This window comes from Choloepus didactylus, chromosome 7, assembly GCF_015220235.1.
Source record: "Choloepus didactylus isolate mChoDid1 chromosome 7, mChoDid1.pri, whole genome shotgun sequence".
Classification (NCBI taxonomy): domain Eukaryota; kingdom Metazoa; phylum Chordata; class Mammalia; order Pilosa; family Megalonychidae; genus Choloepus; species Choloepus didactylus.
Genome location: NC_051313.1, coordinates 78,739,211 through 78,758,071, shown reverse-complemented (window position 1 = coordinate 78,758,071; position 18,861 = coordinate 78,739,211). Strand labels below are relative to the sequence as shown.

General features: G+C 36.4%; 1 pseudogene; it reads right to left on the bottom strand.

Moving 5' to 3' along the window:
* Nucleotides 1–3,494: 3,494 nt before the first annotated feature.
* On the bottom strand, nucleotides 3,495–5,880 carry LOC119540628 (annotated as a pseudogene).
* Nucleotides 5,881–18,861: the final 12,981 nt, after the last annotated feature.

Here is an 18,861-nt window from a genome sequence, read left to right as displayed (position 1 = left end):
ACTTTTCATTTATTTTTCTTCTAAGAAATTAGAAAGATATGAATTAAAATGCCTACAAAACACTAAAAGTGGAAAAAAGTATGACTATGGTTCTGTATGTGTGCTTTCAGGATCTTTTACATTTAACTGATCTGATTTCATAAACTGTTAATTTTCCATAAAAATTATTCAAATGTGGATAACTCATACAAACATTTCTTTCAACTATGCCTGGTGTTTATAGAATAAGAAGTGATTCATTCAAGAGATAGCCATCTCCAAACATGCAAAACAATTCCTAGAACATGTACCATCTGTAACCACCTATTCATGTCATTTCCTTTTTTCTTGCTCTCTCTACTTTCATCCATTTCACAAGAGGCAGTTCTTCTATGAGAAAAGTATGTTTAAATAATTAAGTAAATATGAATCACCTCATCACATCTAATTTTCCTGAGTTCAATATTAGAAACATAAGATGGAAAATATGGCTACATCTTAAAATGCTCAGAATTATCTTGTCAACTTTTTGACTAATTACTCTAAAATTGGATTCAACTTTACAACTAACAGCATGATTCCCCAACACTTCTTTACTACTCCCATTTGGAAACATACCAGAGTCTGAAAACTGTCTTAGACAATCTCAGAAATTACATTTTACAAGGGGAAGAGGAAGACACACAAATAATACTTCATCCTTTTGAAATTCTGTGACAAGCTAACAGCTTTTCTGGGGGTGGGGTGGGGAGGGGAGATGGCTTCTTGAGTCTGAGAATGGTCCAGAGAACACATATTATGAAGTAAAATGAATGTTTTATTTTTCCAAAAATAAATGTCTTTTCCACTGTGTCCAAGAAAGCAATGACTAGTTATTACAAAGAGGTCTGCATACTAATAGAGGAAAGGAGGAAAGTCATAGGAATAAATCTCTGTTAGTGGTACTTCAGTTTCAATCAACAAGACATGGGGAGCCCTTCCTTGGGAAGACGATGTGGTGGGAAAAGCTCAATGCTCGACAGGCTTTCCTTTGAATCTTGGCTCCACCATTTACTAGCCTTAAACAGGCACAGGTTTGCAGACTTTTTCTGAGCCTCAGTTACTTTATTTGTAAAAAGACATAATCATAACTATCTTATGTGGTTATTTTGAATACCAAATGAGGCAGTGACGGTCAAGCATGAACTAGGCATCCAATGCTAATCTACTTTAGATTAGATAGACTACCCTTATCAACTTTAAAGTGTGATGTATTCCATCATAGCCTTGCATCACAGGCTGCAGAGTCAAATATAGGTAAATCAAATTAGCCTATATATTCCTGGCAAACTGTGTTTTAGGGAATTGAAGGAGAATAAAAGGAAGATCATATGTTTATTGAGCAACAGCATTGTGTCAGAAACTCTCAATACATAAATTATGTAACCACTCATTTCATCCTCAAGAGTATCCCATGAGAGAGGAACTATTTTTAGCCTCTTTTCCTAAGGCAGGAGGAAGTTATGTAATGCTAGACTTCTCAGGACTAACAAGGAGGTGAAAACCTGAATTTAAAGCCACAAAGTCCAAGTTCGGCTCCTCTCTTTACTACAATATATGTGTGGCCTTACAACATTTGCAACTTGCACTGGGGTTTTAAGAGGGAAAAATTCTAAAAGCAACATGCATTGAGATTTACTAGCAGTGTCTCACAAATATTTAGTATGTTGGGAATTTAATTGATAATCTCTTCCAAATTTTAACTAGAAATAAGTTTTGACCATTGACTTTTACTTAATGTAAATGTTTTGTGATCTTATCTTTTTGTGAACAATGCTCTTATACTTTCACTTCCAAAATATTTTTGAATGCCTACTACGTGACTGACACTGTGTGTGGCTATTGCATTACAATAGAGAATGAAACTCACAAAGCTCCTATCTTTTGGAGCTTATGTTCTATGACTTCTATAGGAAGAAATTTCATCTCTTCTATTATTTGGTTACCCAAAAGGAGATATTTTATTTCTTTTTAAAAAAGGAAAATAAACACTTGATCTTTCATTTGTTTTTTATCTATTTTCAAAATAATGAGGTGGCTTACCAGCATCCTCCAACAGTGATCAATTAAAGTTTGTTTTTGTTTTTTAGCATAATTATGAAAACTCATGAATTTAAGCATATACCTGCTGCAATTTTTACCTTTAATTTTACTTGAATTGTCTCATCTTTGGCTATCTTTTGGGCTCTTCGAGTTGGATCCTGAATCCATTTGACACAATCCCTAGTATTCTTTGATAGCTTCTTTTCCATCTCATGAAATAAGTGATCTAGTCTCCTATTTCTAATTTTAGCTTTTTTTTTTTCAAAAAGCACTATTTATTTTAGTGAGAAATGGATTCAGAGTTCATAATTAAAACATTTTAATTTTAAAAAGTTTTTTTATCCTCACAACATAGTGTACAAAAGGTCTGGTCAACTCACTGTGTTTTTTGTTTGTTTATTTGTTTGTTTAACTGATGGGAGTTTGTCAGCTCATGGTTTTGAGGCTAAGAGAAAGTCCAAATCAAGGTGTCCTCAAGGTGATGCTTTCCTCCCGAACACTGTTGTTCCGGGACTGGCTGACAGTGATCCTTGGTCCTGGGCTCCTCTGGGCTCCTCTGTTACATGGCAATGCATTTGGTGGCCTCTCCTGCCCTCTCCCTTCTCTTCCAGATTCCACTGACCCTCAGCTCCTTGGCTTTCTCTCTCTCTGTCTGAATTTCATTCTGCTTGTAAAGGACTCCAGGAACAGGATTAAGACCCATTCTGACTGAAGTGAGCCACACCTTAACCAGAGCAGCCTCATCAAAAGCTCTTAGTTACAATGGGTCCACACCCACGTGAATCGATTAAGTTTAAGAATATGTTTTTCTGGGTTACATACAGCTCCAAATCACCACACATATATTCCCTCCATATCTCAATTTTTGAAAATTATCCCTGTAAAAACTCATGGAACTAGTTAAATACTGATTACCTACTTCTCTTTCAAATCTTGACCCATATTTTCACCAAGTCTCTGCTTAGTGTCTGCATAGCATTTTCCCTGACTTGCTGTAAAAGATTTACCCTCAGCCACCTTAGAAAGACTGGACACACTTCATTCCAAATCCGTAAATGCCAAAGAAAGCTCCACGGATGCCTCAAAGGAAAGAGATGGGAAGTGGTGGCAGGGAGGTGATATTAAGAAATTATCAACAGGAAGTGCTCAAGAGGCTGGAAAAGTAGTACCAGGATAGCAAGATACCTGTCCAGTTCATCTATAGTCTCATCTTTGAGCCATTTAAACATGAGATTGTTTTGGTTTTGAACTCCATTCATAGGTTCTAGAGTACACTGAAAGTTCAGAAACAAATATCTATAAAAACTACAGGTTTTTGTTTTGTTTTGTTTTGTTTTTATAACATATCACCTCTTACATCAATTTTCTTCTAGCAAAACAGAACTTTTAGAATTGGATTTTGTCTTATTGGTCATCTTCTCTACTATATTTTGCTTTCTGTAAATGACATAATTGGGAAGTTCAACTAAACCTACCAAAAGAAAAAGGCCAGATTTAAATTCTGACTTGAATAGTTTGGCCAAAAGCATAACAGCTCTCACTTGGGAAACCATCTACTAGCAAGTAGAGGAGACCTGTGTGGCCTTCCTTAAAAGATTAGGAACATTTAAAAACTACAACATTGGCAGTATGGTGATACTAATCCCTTTGTCATTATTATGGAACTTTAATTTCCATGTACTTCATTTAGTATAATCAAATCATCCTGTACACTTCAATGAAAACCATCATTCAATGAACTTGTACTATATATTTTATTGCTTCTTTGAAAGTAATTTGCACGTTTAACAATAATTTTTTATCTATTTGGGGCAACTTCTTTTTCTCCACAAAAACCTAATTAAGGATGTTATATGAATTTACTTTTACTTCCTTCTTGTTCACTGAGTTTAAAATGGGTATAGGTGAGAATGCCAAACAAAGTACAGAAAATGCCAAGACCCTGGTTAATTTAAATTTACATTGGGTCCTTCAATAAACCATATCCTCCAAATAATGTGATATGGAACTTCAAGTGTTGAAACATGTTGTAGGTAACTGGTAAAGTGTTCCCAATGATGTAGTACATTGATAAATTCACCATGAAAGCTGTCATTCCAGATTGCAGCAACATAAGCAAAGCAGAAATGGACCAGGGGCCAAATATTCCTCCTTCTCTGAACTTGGGCTCAAAGAAGGGCACAGTGACCAACGGCATGGCCGACGACATCGGTGCCTGGTAGTCCAGCAGCTGCATTGAGTTTACTTGCAGTTCAAGCTGTTTGGCTCCTAACCACACTCAATAAAGTGATGTAACTAAAACACCAAGAGCAGCAAACACCATTCCAAAGAAATTAAACTTCACATTGTAGTAAGGATTTAGGATTACACCTAAAGTTATAGGAATCAGTGTGAGCTTTACTCTGGTGGAGAAGGTTCCCTTGTAGCAGACAGTCTGGATAGCTATGATCACCGCATGGTCATGGCCTTGGCCAACTGATACGGGCCTCCAACTCACTGTTTTAAAGTCACCTGGAATATTATCTTAATCAGGTGGTTATGTCATCAACATATTTAGGTTCATTTAAAAATATTCTTAAGGATTGTTCTGTCATATATCTAATCTTATAATTATGTAAAATATTTCCATAGTACCAAAGTCACGCCAACCTATATTTGTAAGATATCTAGTTTCTCTTTCTTCCCCTTTCAAACATTTCCATCTCATACCTTATAAATAATGTTTTTGGAAATTTGGGTTTTAAATTTCCATTGTTTTTATTTTTATTGCAAACAGATATACATAATCTTTTAGACACCTATTTGAGGAGACTACATTTATGGGCTTCCTTCTTAAGAAAATGCCAAGGAATTGTCCTGGAGGCAGCAGAATGATCTTCCTGACTACTTGCTACTCTTTTCTTAAATTCCGTATCTAAAATTCACATTTTACAGCTCAGTTTGCACATAACATCTATGTTACTGTCAAGTTCATTAAAAAGCTTCCCAAAATATACACTGGATATTTTCTTTTGTCCAGAATTGAGGTGAAACTGTATTTATTATATAGTTTATCACAAAAGGCGGTAAGGCATTTTTTGAATATTTAGTAATAGCTAGGCTTTTACTAAATTGAAAATGTTTCCTGTTGTCTTTGTATTTTTTTCTGAATTGGATGCATTTATTTTGTCTTCTCAGAGTACCCTGTGCTTACTTCAATCATAGCAATTGTTACCTTAAACTGTAATTGTTTTCTCCATTACCTTGCATTGTGCCTGATACATAGAAAGTAATCAAAAAATGTTTGTAGATATGAATAAATTAATGGATTATTATAAAGACACCGAGTAAATGATGCTTCTTAATGATTATTTATTGAGATGAATTCAGGATCTATTGCTGAGTTGGAGCTGGAGCGGTTAGGATTCTGTGTATTTTCACATGGTTTCCTATTCACTGGTGGTGCTTTCCTAACCCTCAAACTGACTGTAGGAAATACAGAAAATCACACTGTCCATAGGGAGCAAAGTCATTTCATTCCTTACTCAAATATGTAGATATTTGTAAAGGCACATTTTTCATATGTGTTTTAATCAACTGATATCTCTCTCTAACTCTCTCTCTCCCTGTCTCTGTCTATGAGTATAAGACCAGCTTAGTCTTATCCCAATTCTAATACCCTAATGATGAATTATTTGATCCACATGTCCAGTAGGACAATCAGATTCTTTCTGAGATTTTAATATTTGGAGTTAAAAATCACAAGTTGATCTCTGCTGTCATTTACATTGGGATGAAGAAGATGCACGGACTGAGAGCACCATTTGGCACAGCCGTCATCGAGCTATTTGTAAAATCAGCAAAGAAAACAAGTGTCTCGACATGTAAGAAGAAAGCAGGCACACAGAGAGCAACAGAAAAAAAAAGAAAAAATATCCAAGAGCCCTCAGATGAAAGGAAGGAGTCATTTTTATTTCTATTTAGCTGATCTCAATTTTATGAGCAAAACATGTTTAAAAATATGACTTTCTTTCGCTAATCAAATGTAATTTCTATCTTTCTACTGATATTTGAAAACATCATCTAGTCACTCTCTACTAAATTCAGCAGAGATTACTCAATCTATCTATTGGTTTACAATTTAGCCAATTCGGTATTTAAACTTAGTGTGTTGAGAAGTCAGAATCAGTTAGCTTAGAGTTTTCTCCTTCCGCTTCCTAAGGTTGTCTTTCAGTGCTGGGGAGCAGTCAGTGGCCCATGGTATTGGTGGAGAGAAAACACTGGTCCTTGATCATCTCTTACTCCATCTTCCACTGAGATGTAACTCTTCTTATTTGGTCATTTGTCAATATGTGCTTTTAATGCAACTTAGGTATCTGGGTTCACTCTGGTGCCTGATGTCCAAGTTTGCAGAGCTTTCCCTTTCTGTAAAATCTGAGACCTCTTGCAGTCTCCTATCACCTTCTTCTACAGCTCCCCACATCCTGTGAGACTTCCCTTAGGTCCAATGCCTAAATGTTCTGCTCTGCCATCACTGCCCCGCATCTGTGCACCATTCTTTAAGAAAAGCTTCTTTACAAGGCCAATGGCCTCCTGGGCCACACTGGGAAATAAGGTAGAAGTTCTTGCTCTAGGATCTCTTCAAATTTACCATTTCTATTGTCATTCCCTCCCCAATGGCAAAGCCCAAGTTTCTTTAGAAAGTCACAACAGTGGTTGACATTCCTGTTCTCCTTTCCCAACTTTGAAAAATATCTCTTGGTCCAGCTCAGAAAGGACTTGGACTTGGATTGTGATTAAGTCACAAAATTCAGGCGCTTCTCCATGTAAGACCACTGTGGGACTGGTCAAGAGAAAAGAAGTAGTTAAGTGACAGTGTCGTCACACCACTGCCTCCCTACCCTAGCCTAAGCAAGAGCTCTGCCTCCACTCTGTTTCTCTTCTTCCTGCCTAGAGTCTGAGACACAAACTACCTTGCCCAATCTTAATTCCTCAACAAACAAGGTTAATTCTAACCAAAATGGAAAAAAATGTTCCATCATATTCAGTTTAAAATGATTTGGAACTTCAAAACTTGGGAGTTGGAGCACACCTGTCTGTCAGAAGCCCCTAGAACCCTGTTTGGGCGTTCTTTGCTGGCACAGGAAAAAAGGCAAAATTCAGCTCTGTCAATGTTTTCTAAACTTTCCCACTAATAAGAATCACCTGGAATTCTAATTTAAAGTGCATGTTCTTTCTCTGGCTATTCTGGTACAATTAGTCTGGGATATAGGGTTGTCAGGTTTAACAAATAAAAATATAGGAATAGATATCCTTTATCTGAAATTCAAATTTAACTGCTCTCCTGTATTTTCTTCTGGCAACCGTAATGGCCTGATGCTAGGGAATCGTGTTTTTAACATGCACTTCAGGTGTTTTTCATTACAATGTGGAAAAGAGACCCTAAACAGCTTCCTTTTTAGCCAAACCTACCAATCCCCTTTCCAAGTGACCCTTAAAAATGCTTCAATCAGCTGTATAAACATCACCAATCTCATTTAGTTACTATTTATAACCATTTACTATTATTTACAATTGTAATTATGTAGATTATTCATATGTAAGACAAATTTAGTTCTGTCCTTTGTTGATTACAAAACTGAACTTTTCTCATATAGTTGGTCTTCCTATTTTGTAGATCTCAATCATTATCCTAATTTTAAAAGTTAGAAATTAAATTTCACAGTACACCCTGAAAATTGTAGGTGTGGGTCTTTGGAGGTAGGATTTAATGGTTCTTTTTGTTCTTGATTCTCTGACATCATTTGAAACAAGCTGAGTAATCATAGAATTTGGTGAACTTTGACTCAGTTTTGTCCTCAAAAGATCCTCAACTCTGGTATGTGCTTTTTCTCCTTGGTTCAATGAAACGTGAGCTTCCTGGCTCCAAGACTAGGCTTCAAGGGTCAGTTGTTTACAAAAACATTAGTCCGAGGGCTTGAAAGTAGGGGCCCAGATGATCGATGGTATTTTAAATGTATTTGTCATGTGTGAACCCCTGGAGGATCAGTAATGGAAACATCTTAAAAAGTAATACCAGTAATTAGGCATCTGGGTTTATGAAAAATTAGCCTCATATTTTTGAAGGTTTAACATGTTAACGATTTCCAGTCTTCTCAAGTCAAGGTGTGAGGAACTAATTGCCAATAGTATATGTATGGATTTAATAAACATAGCTCACTCCAGCTTAAACAGCCCGGAAGCCCAAGAAAATTTCAGAACTTGATTTCTCGGAACTTGCATGGCCTTTGGAGCCTTCCATTAAAGAAAACTCAAGCAGATTTGCTTTAAGTAATGCCAACCTTCAATGATAAATAAAAAGAATCTTTCTCAAACATCAAAGATCTTAAAAAGGTTTTTATTTTTAAAGGCCCAAATGTTGTGTAGATTTTTCGTAGATTTGGAAAAGATTTTGGCTTCTCAGGGCTAAAGCTCCAGGAACAATGAAAGATATCCTAGGAGACCTTTCCTCTTGTAAGTTTGAAATGATTTCCTCACTTTAATCACACTAGTAACTTGAAATCCATCCAGATTCCATAAGATCAGACAGAATGACCAGCTGGTCCCTGAAATTCTCATTATATTTTTTACTTTTAAGACTTTTCAAAATTTTTGCACAGTATCCTCTCCCCAATTCCTCCCTCTCCCAAATGCTTAACTAGATGCAGGAAACAGCATGATTACTTTTCTCAAAAAATGACACAGATTTATTTTCACCCAATACAATATTCTAGGGAATTGAATTCTTGGATATGCTTTGGAACGCAAGAATTCTCAGCTGAAGCACACCTGAAGAAGTGCAGAATGTGAGTGTCCCTAGTGTCTTAGGGCTAGCATAACAAAGCACCACAAACTTGGTGGCGTAAAACAACAGAAATTTATTTTCTTACAGTTCTAGAGACTAGAAGTCTGAAACCTATAGAGGAGAATCCTTCTTTTCCTCTTCTTAGCTTCTGGTGTTCATCAGCAATATTTGATTTTCCTTGGCTTGCATCTGCAGCACTTCAGTCTCTGCCTCTGCTCTCAAATGATGTTCTGCCTTCTGTCTATTCATCTCTGTGTCCAAATGTCCCTCTTCTTACATGAACACCAGTCATATGTGATTAGTGCCCTCTCTAACCCAGCTTGTCCTACCAATCACATTTTCAAAGACCCTATTTCCAAATAGGATCACACGCATAGATCTAGAGGTTAGGACTTGAAAATACCTTTTTTTGGAACAGAATTCAATCCAAACAGTGACCTAGGACTTTAGTTCAGTAACAAAATGACAAATTTATGAGAGGACAATGTTGAAATATTGGACACATTTCCTAATATTTTGGGGCTTCTTCTATACTTTTTTATGCTATGTTTTCTGTTTTTCTCTCTCCCTTACACTATTGGTTATACTGTGGACTTAGTGGCTATGTTCTTAAAAAGTTCAATTGGAATTGTTTTAACAATAAGGAATTTGTGAAATAATTTTATTATAACAATGAACAAATATAAAATTAGAAAGAAATAAGCTCAGGATCAGGCTGATTCTAGTATATATATGTATGTGGTCAAGCAGCTAGAGGAAATAGTCTTCCCCAAAACATTCCCAGAAGATGCATTGCAACTTCATGCACAGTGGGAGGGAGAAATATTTCTCCCCCACCTGAGAATGCAATAATTTTCATTGATAGAAGTGTAGTTTCAATTTACTACCTCCTCAATATACAAATTTTTATTATAATTTTTATTCTATCAATGCAAAATGAGCTGTGCATTAGCCTTTGTTCCTTTACTGTACTGCTACTTAAACATTTGCAGGGAGCACAGCTTGTAGGTTCTCAGGTGATGGCAGGTCTAATGAATGCACCAGGAAATCAGAAATCTCCACTTCCCACCACTGCGTGAGTCTGGGAGCACTATGTAAACTTTTGAGGCCCTGTGCCTTTATCTGCGATTTAGAAATGATATATGACATGCTGTCTTTAATAGGGTTTTTTGAGGCTTCTAATGAACAAATACATGTGGAAAAATATTTTTGTAGAAATATATGCTGAAACATATTCTAACCATAAAGTAATATTTCAAGTAATGTATTTTATTGCATGAAGCGTAGGGTACAGGACATTTTATCAGAGAAAAAAGAATGAAGACATTATGCATATTTACCAGAGTGACAAAGAGGTTATTTGAAACAAATAGAATCGATAAACCTGCATGAAAATGGCATATACTTTGGAAGCAGGAAGATGCATATAGGTCAAGTTTGTTCTGCAAGATGTGAAAGCAACGATACCTTTTAACAGCCATGCGCTCCAGCTCCGGGTTAAAAGGGTGAGAAGAACAACAGTTGATGAAAAGCCAAAGAGACAATTTATCTATCACAAACATGCTATTGTTCATGATTCTACATCAGAAAATTCAAGCATGATTTAATATCAGATAGGCAAATAAATTATGCCAGAAGAAAGTGGGGGTTTCTCACTCATTTTGTAACAACCAAAGAATTCTGGCAGCTATCACCATCCTCACAGTGATTTTCTCTGAGTGTATGTCTCCATATCTATTGTACATATCTGATTCAGATTTGATTCTGGTGGTATGGGTAAGGATTACAGTAAATAGCTGAAGAAAGAATAAAGAAAATAACCAGAGTGTATATTAGCTGATGGACTCCCTAAAGCCAGGAATCTTTTGTTTTAACCATTGCAATATCCCACAGGACCTTGAAAAACATTTCCCCTAAGGCAAGTGTGTAGGAATGTTTGCTGAGTTGTCTTGAAATAACATCTGAAGACCTTTAAAGAAAATAAGATGAAACCAGTTATAAACATATTGACAACTGGACATGGCAGTAAGAGGGCCAGAGGGAGGCATCTAGTAAACTGCTAACTACAAAGTCTGCAGCTCACAAGAGAGGTCTCCCAAAGATGGAAACTGGGACATCTTACACAATTAGAGTGAAACATGAGGAGAGAAGAGGGTTAAGTACAAACTCCTGGAGATTATCTCACATGCCAAGCACACAGCCTCCAATGGTGGGAATTGTGCTCCTTGGAGTGGAGCAGTGTACAACCTGCCCACTGTACATGGCAGTCCTGTGCATTGCATGACACAGAGCAGGTGCTCCAAAAAAAATTTCTGAAAGGAAGGAAGGAGAGCTGAAGAGTAGTCAGAAAGTAGAAAGGGGAGAAATATTTTAATCGTAAAACTGCTTGGTAATAGACTCCACTTTGCTATAAATATAGACAAAACAAACATTTATGGAAATAGGATACTTTGCTCAGATAAATGTGACTTTTTCCCTCCTAGGAAGAAAGCAGTGTAAATAGCATGGTTTAAAGAGAAAGAAATTCTTGTAAGAAGTAAGAGAAAAACAATGTGTGTAAATGAAATAATGAGGAAGTGCAACTAACTTTCAGTCAATTCACACTTTTTAAAAGATACAGAGATTAAATAAATTTAAAAAATCTTAAAATGGATTCCTCAAATAAAAATTATATGAATAAAAAGTTTAAAAAAAGATTAGTAGAATGGTCATGAGGAAAGAAGTAATATTTATCCCTGGATAAATAACGTCTATTTTCAACATTAACCCATTCAAATAATATATTTTGATTGTTTCAACATATTGTTTTAATGCTCATTTTCAGGATCTCTACATATTTAATTTCCCTCCTTAATATATACTAATGTACATATGTATACATTTTACTTACTAAAGAAATCTTTTTGTCACTTTTTCTTTTTCCTTTCTAAAACTATTTTTTTCTCAAAATTCAACTACTAATCTAAAATTTTCCATTGTACTCTAAGTTCATTGAATTTTGCCTTCCCAATTTTTATTTGGATTTCTTTATTATATTTTTTATATTTGAATTTCATATTCTCTAAGAAGTTTCTATGGTCCCTAATATATTCTTTCAAAGCATCATTGCTATAAAATTAATAATCAGATCATTTTTATGTTGCTATTTAATTTCAAGTTTGTTTCTCTCTCCCACTAGACTGTACCCTCTGATGTCAAGAACTTTATCTAATCTCTTCACTGTTTTGTTCCCAGCAACAAGCAGAGTGTCCAGTACAAAGGAGATGATCAATAGATCTTGAGTGAATAAATTGAAGAAAAAAAGAAAGAATTAGTGAATGGCTCTATCTCAAGTGAAAAATTCCCATTTGACTGTGGGTAATATCAATGATACGCCTTTTGTATTAACAAGGATGCAATCAGTATAAAGAATGGTGATGTTGAAAGTAACATATTTTCCTAACTGCACCAGTTGCTGTGTAAAAGCAATAAACAATTCTTAAGAAAATCCTTCTGAGCAAATAATTTGCTTGACGGGAATGGGGAGGAGCTGCCCACCTTAGTGTTTTAAAAGGAGAATGATGACTGTCTTTTTCCACAATGAACATGCCAACTTTGAGAAAACCTATGAGTCGTGTCATTGGTTTTAAGCTATTCTTGTTCTTGAAATTTTATTTTCATTGCAAGTGTCTGATACTATATCAATCAAATCATTCCAGTACTGGATTCAAACCATACATTTCTTTTTTAAACCTACTTTGAATGCTGCAAAAATCTTGGCTTTCCTAATACACTAATGCAGTTTTGCCCACTTTTAGTGCATGCCAGTTTACTTGTCATTCTTTGAATATGAGCATACTTTCCCATGTTTGACATTAATTCAAAAAGCTTAATTTACCACTAGTAGTTATTTGCTATTGATTTTTACAACCAATTTTTTTCTGTTTTCAGAACAGTGAATTTTCAATGTGGATAAGCTGTTTCAATCTTAAAAAATTTGCTCTACCCCAAAACCCATTCCATTTATTTTGCATCCACTTTTTTGAGGTAAAATTTGCATATAATAAATTTCATGAATTTTAAGTGTACAACTGCTTTTTGAAAAATGTATGTATTTATGCATACACTATGCTCCTGGCATTCACAAATCTGCTTCAGTCTCAGGTTCTGCCTTTTCTAGTAGTGTCTTATAAATGTCTGCATTTAGCTTTTTTCAGTTAGCATAATGATTTGGAGATCCACCCATACTAGATGTGTCAGTAATTTATTCTGTTTTGATATATGTTCTAGTTTGCTAATGCTGCAGAATGCAAAACACCAGAGATGGATAGGCTTTTATAAAATGGGGGTTTATTTCACTACACAGTTACAGTCTTAAGGCCACAAAGCGTTCAAGGTAACACATCAGCAATCGGGTACCTTCACTGGAGGATGGCCAATGGCGTCCAGAAAACCTCTGCTAGCTAGGAAGGCAGCTGGAGTCTGCTCCAAAGCTCTGGCCTCAAAATGGCTTTCTCCCAGGACATTCCTCTCTAGCAAGCTTGCTCCTCTACAAAACATCACTCACAGCTGCACCCAGTTCCCTCTCTTTGAGTCAGGTCATTTATATAGCTCCACTGATCAAGGCCCACCCTGAATGGGCGGGGCCACACCTCCATGGGAACATCTCATCAGAATCATCTCCCACAGCTGGGTGGGGCACATTCCAAGCAAATCTAACCAGCACCAAAACATCTGCTCCACAAGACTACAAAGATAATGGCATTTGGGGGACACAATACATTCAAACCGGCACATTCCACCCCCTGGACCCCAAAATGACATTATCTTTCCAAATACAAAATACATTCATTCCATCACAATATCACAAAAACTTGAATCATTTCAGTAACAAAAGTCAAGCACAAGATCCCATCAAAATCAATTACAGATGTGGTGGGTCCTAAGGCATAATTCTCCCTTAGCTTTGGATCTGTGGAGTTAGAACAAGCTATATGCTTCCAATATACAAAGGAGGGACATTCATAGGATAAACATTCCCATTGCCATAAGGAGAAATAGTAAGGAAAACAGGGTTAACAGGAGCAAAACAGTTCCTAAAACCCGCAGGACAAACTCCATTAGATTTCAAAGTCTGAGAGTCATTTACAGAACAATGTTGCATCCTTGGGGCTTGAGAGAGCAGGAGTCTAACGCTTCCTAAGTGCCTCTGTGGTAGCCCTTTTCTTTCCAAATGCTTGGGTGAGTGCTCCAACATATCCACACATTGGGGAGACCACCTTCTCGGCCCCACCCTCCTCAAACATCGAGGCAGCTCCCGGATTCCATTCCATCTCCGGGGCACACACTCAACCCCTTCAGAACAGTGTGGTGACAGCCAGGCTCTCCCCAATTCCCTGGGAATGTGCTCCACCCTCTTTGGGACCTCAGATGGCAAAACTCTTCCAGAGCATCGAGGCGGAAAGCCCGCCCTCAACCTCCAGGGCAAACTCACCCTTTCCATGCATGTGGGCTGCTCCGCTCTCCCAGCCCGAGACCTCTTGACTCCAGACCTCAACCGCCATGGCTCTGTCTTTGAAGAGATTTTTCCTTTAATTTTTTTCTTGTCTGTCTCCTCCAGTCCAGAACAGCAATGGCCCTGTCTATAAAGATCTCGCAAAAATTCTATTGGCTTTGCATGAAGCACACAGGGATCAAAGCCATTAGACAATAGGACTTTCCACAAATCCTTTCTGGATAATTCCATCTCTAATCTTGGCTTGTACTGAAATGGTGGCTGGGTTCCGTGTTTGGTTACATCCTCATGTTGGGCTATAGCTTCAGGGATTCCACCCCCGGGTTTCTTTGAACCCAAGAGTTCAGTTCTAAGTTTGTCTCTTTCCGCTCACATTTTACTATAAGCTGCAAGGAGAAGCCAGGGTACCTCCTCCACATGTAGTCTGGAGATCTCCTCAGCTAAGTATTCCAGGTTGTCGCTTTCAAATTCTTCCTTCCATCTGACACCAGGACTCAATTTTGCCAAATTCTGTGCCACTTTAAAACAAGGATTGCCTTTCTTCCAGTTTGCAACAACACATTCATCATTTCTGCTCAAGTCCTCATCAGAAGTATCTTTAGAGTCCATATTTCCACAAACAGTCTCTTTAAAGTGGTTTTGGCCTTTTCTATCAAGCTCCTCACAATTCTTCCAGAATCTTCCCCTTATCCATTTGAATAAAGCCACTCCAACATGTTTGGTATTTGCAGACTCAGCAGCAAAAGCACCCCACTTCTCTGGTACCAAAATCTGTTCTAGTTTGCTAATGCTGCAGAATGCAAAACACCAGAGATGGATAGGCTTTTATAAAACGGGGGTTTATTTCGCTACACAGTTACAGTCTTAAGGCCACAAAGCGTTCAAGGTAACACATCAGCAATCGGGTACCTTCACTGGAGGATGGCCAATGGCGTCCGGAAAACCTCTGCTAGCTAGGAACGCAGCTGGCGTCTGCTCCAAAGCTCTGGCCTCAAAATGGCTTTCTCCCAGGACGTTCCTCTCTAGCAAGCTTGCTCCTCTTCAAAACATCACTCACAGCTGCACCCAGTTCCCTCTCTTTGCCATCAGTTCATTTATATAGCTCCACTGATCAAGGCCCACCCTGAATGGGCGGGGCCACGCCTCCTTGGGAACGTCTCATCAGAATCATCACCCACAGCCGGGTCGGGCATATTCCAAGCAAATCTAACCAGCACCAAAAAGTCTGCTCCACAAGACTACAAAGATAATGGCATTTGGGGGACACAATACATTCAAACTGGCACAATATATGTGTATCAAAATTTGTTTATCCATTCCCTTGTTGATGGATATTTGGGTAATGTCAAATTTTTGTCAATTATGAACATTCTTATGGATATAGATTTTCATTTCTTTTGGGTAAACACCTAAAAAGAGAATTGTTGGATGTTATGGTAAATATATGTTTAACTTTATAAAGAACCTTCAAAATGTTTGCCAAAGTGGCTATAAAACTTGTCATTCTCACCAGCAATGTTTGTGAATTCCACCCACAAGAGCAGAAAGACATGGGGCACTGGGTAGAATTCTCACAAAGAGAAAAATCAATTAAAACATACCAAAAAAATCTCTGTCATGTATTGATCTGTTTCTATTGATTTATTTTGTCATCAACATGGGTCATATTTTCCTGCTTCTTGGGATGCCTTGGAATTTATAATTGGATGATGGACAATGTGAATTTCATTTTGTTCCTTGGAGATTTTGTTGTATTCCCTTAAAGAATATTGGACTCTGTTTCAGCATAGAGTTTACTTACTCGAAAATAGTTTGATTCTCTTGTGACTTGTTTTTAAGCTGCCTTAGAGTAGATCCAGAGCAGTGCTCAGACTGAGGCTAATTTAACTCTAATCCAAGGCAATATTCTTGTGAGGATTCAACCCAATGCCTCAGCTATTACAAGACTTTGCTCCTGTCATTTGTATGAACACAAACTTCCTTCAAATCTGTTTCGCTTCTTTCCAGTGTTTTTCCCTAGCCCTGGGTAATTTCCTGTGTTACATGCTACAGATTAGGGCTCAGCCTTGGCATCCTCAAACCCCAGTCACTGTCTCTATAACTAACTGAGACTTCAGGGTTCCTTTTGTGTTTCCAATCCTCTCTGGAAGGTGCTTGCAGGCAGTAAACTGGGTCCATTGTAGCACTCATCTCATTGGTTTTCCTTTTCTCAGGGATCATGATCATGAGATGTCCATGGTCCAAAGCTGAAAATTTTTTTTTTTTTTAATATCTGATTTTTAGTTGTTTATTACAGTAGGATAAACCTAGTTCTTGTTACTCTAAAGCCAGAGGCAGAGTCCTCTCATGACACTTTTGGGCTACAAAATCAAAACTCACTTATGAAAAAATATGATCAATTGGGAATATTAACAAAATGGAATAATAATGTCTTTATTGAATATGATACATTTTTCATTTTTCCAATTATTCACTAAAATAACTCTTGCAACAGGTTTTGAAAGTGTTCATTTGTTTATTGGATCTCTCAATAAGGCATGATTAGAACAACTTTTATTTGTATTGTAATATATTTCAAATCAAAGCCTCATTTATTTCCAGGGATTTTTAATTGCTAAATTTTGCATGCTTATGTTTTTGACATACAATTGTTTTCATTTTATAGTTCTTCCTCTTTAATGGACTGATACGTCATAGTCAAGTTTACCCAGGGGTTTAAACCTCTAAAATCATATTCAACCCTATAGTAAATGAAAGAACAGCACCTGGCACATACAAAAGATATAAATGTGAAAACAAAAATGTTAAAACATTTTTTTAAAAACTAGAAAATATCTTTGTGATTTTGGCATAGAGAATTAAGGAAAAAAGCTGCACACATAAACACACACACACAAAGCACAAAGCATAAAGGAAAATTCAATATGTTTCACACTTCACTGAAATTAAAACTTCTGAACAAAAAAAAAGATACCAAAACAAAGATAAAGCAGACTCAGAAGTCAACTAATCCATTAAAAGATGTCAACTTCACTATTACCAGGAAAAAATTAAAGCCACAATGAGCTACCGTTTCATAAAATAAGTTTAAAAACAAAACAATAAATGTGCTAATGCTAATGAGAATATATAGGAATGAAAATTTCCTTATGCCATTGGTAGTAATATAAATGAGAACAATCACTTTGTGTAGAAATTTAGCAGCATGTCATGAATCTATGTTGTTTATATCCCACGGTCCAGCAATTCCACTCCTTAGTATACCCTGGAGATGTTTCATGGGGTATGATCAAGAACATAAAGGAAAATATTTTTATGACATCCTTGTAAGTAATATTGTATGTAATAAAAATGTCAGTAATCCAAAATATCATCAAAAGGAAAATAAATAAATAAATGGATTGTGGAATATTCCTAAGATATTAGACAGAATGGATAAATCTTTGAAATTTGTTAGCTGGCACTAGCAATATGTGGAAAGATACAAATGCTATGGTGGTATTTTTTAGTTTTTAAAACATGCAAAACACTGATTATGGATAAAAACATAAGCTATAAGAACATGCATGTGAATGATTAATGGCAAATTCAGGATATAGCATACCTCCAGAGAAGGACTGTAAAGGAATTTAGGATGGTACAGAGGAGGTTTGAGCTGTGTTTGTAATGTTTTTCTTGAAACAGATGAGAACTACAATAATATTTATTATCCTGTTGTCTATACTTTTACAAATACCTGGAAGATATCACAGGAAATTAATTTTTTGAAAAAATAGTATAATGTCTCTCAGATGTCACTGAGAGGTCAAATATGATACAGATTTTATCTAATCCATACCATAAGGTTTTAATGTAGCCTTCTATTAGGTCTATTTTACAGATGAGTCAGCTGTGTCTTAGACACATTAAGCGACTTGCTCAAAGTCATAAACATTTAATGAAGACAGAGGATTTGAATCCAGTTTTGTATAATTCTAATACCCATTCTTTTCCACCATATTCTGCCGCTTCCCCATAATGATTAAGATTCATTCTGCAATTGCCAAGGTCCTGCATAGAAATGGCTTTGCCTTCTAATGGGGTGGGAAATTTAAAGTGCTTCAGATATAACCATAATTTAAGTTAGGAGGAGAGTAACTAATATTTACTATAGACTATTAAGTAAAAATGTAATTATAGACTTTAAGATTATAAACTTGAGAAAAAGAACATACATATTATGCATACTAATTATCAAAAACATTTTAACATGCACAAATATATTCAACTGATATTTGACAAAGATACATTAATTCAGTGGACAAAGTATAGACTTTTTTCAAAAATGGTGCTGGAAAAATCAGATGTCCGTATGGAAAAAAAATGAACATCAATAGAGACCTCACATCTTACACAAAAATTAACTCAAAATGGGTCATAGATTCAAAAGAAAAATGCAAAAGTATAAAATTTCTAGAAAGAAAAAGGAAAAAATCTGCTCAAT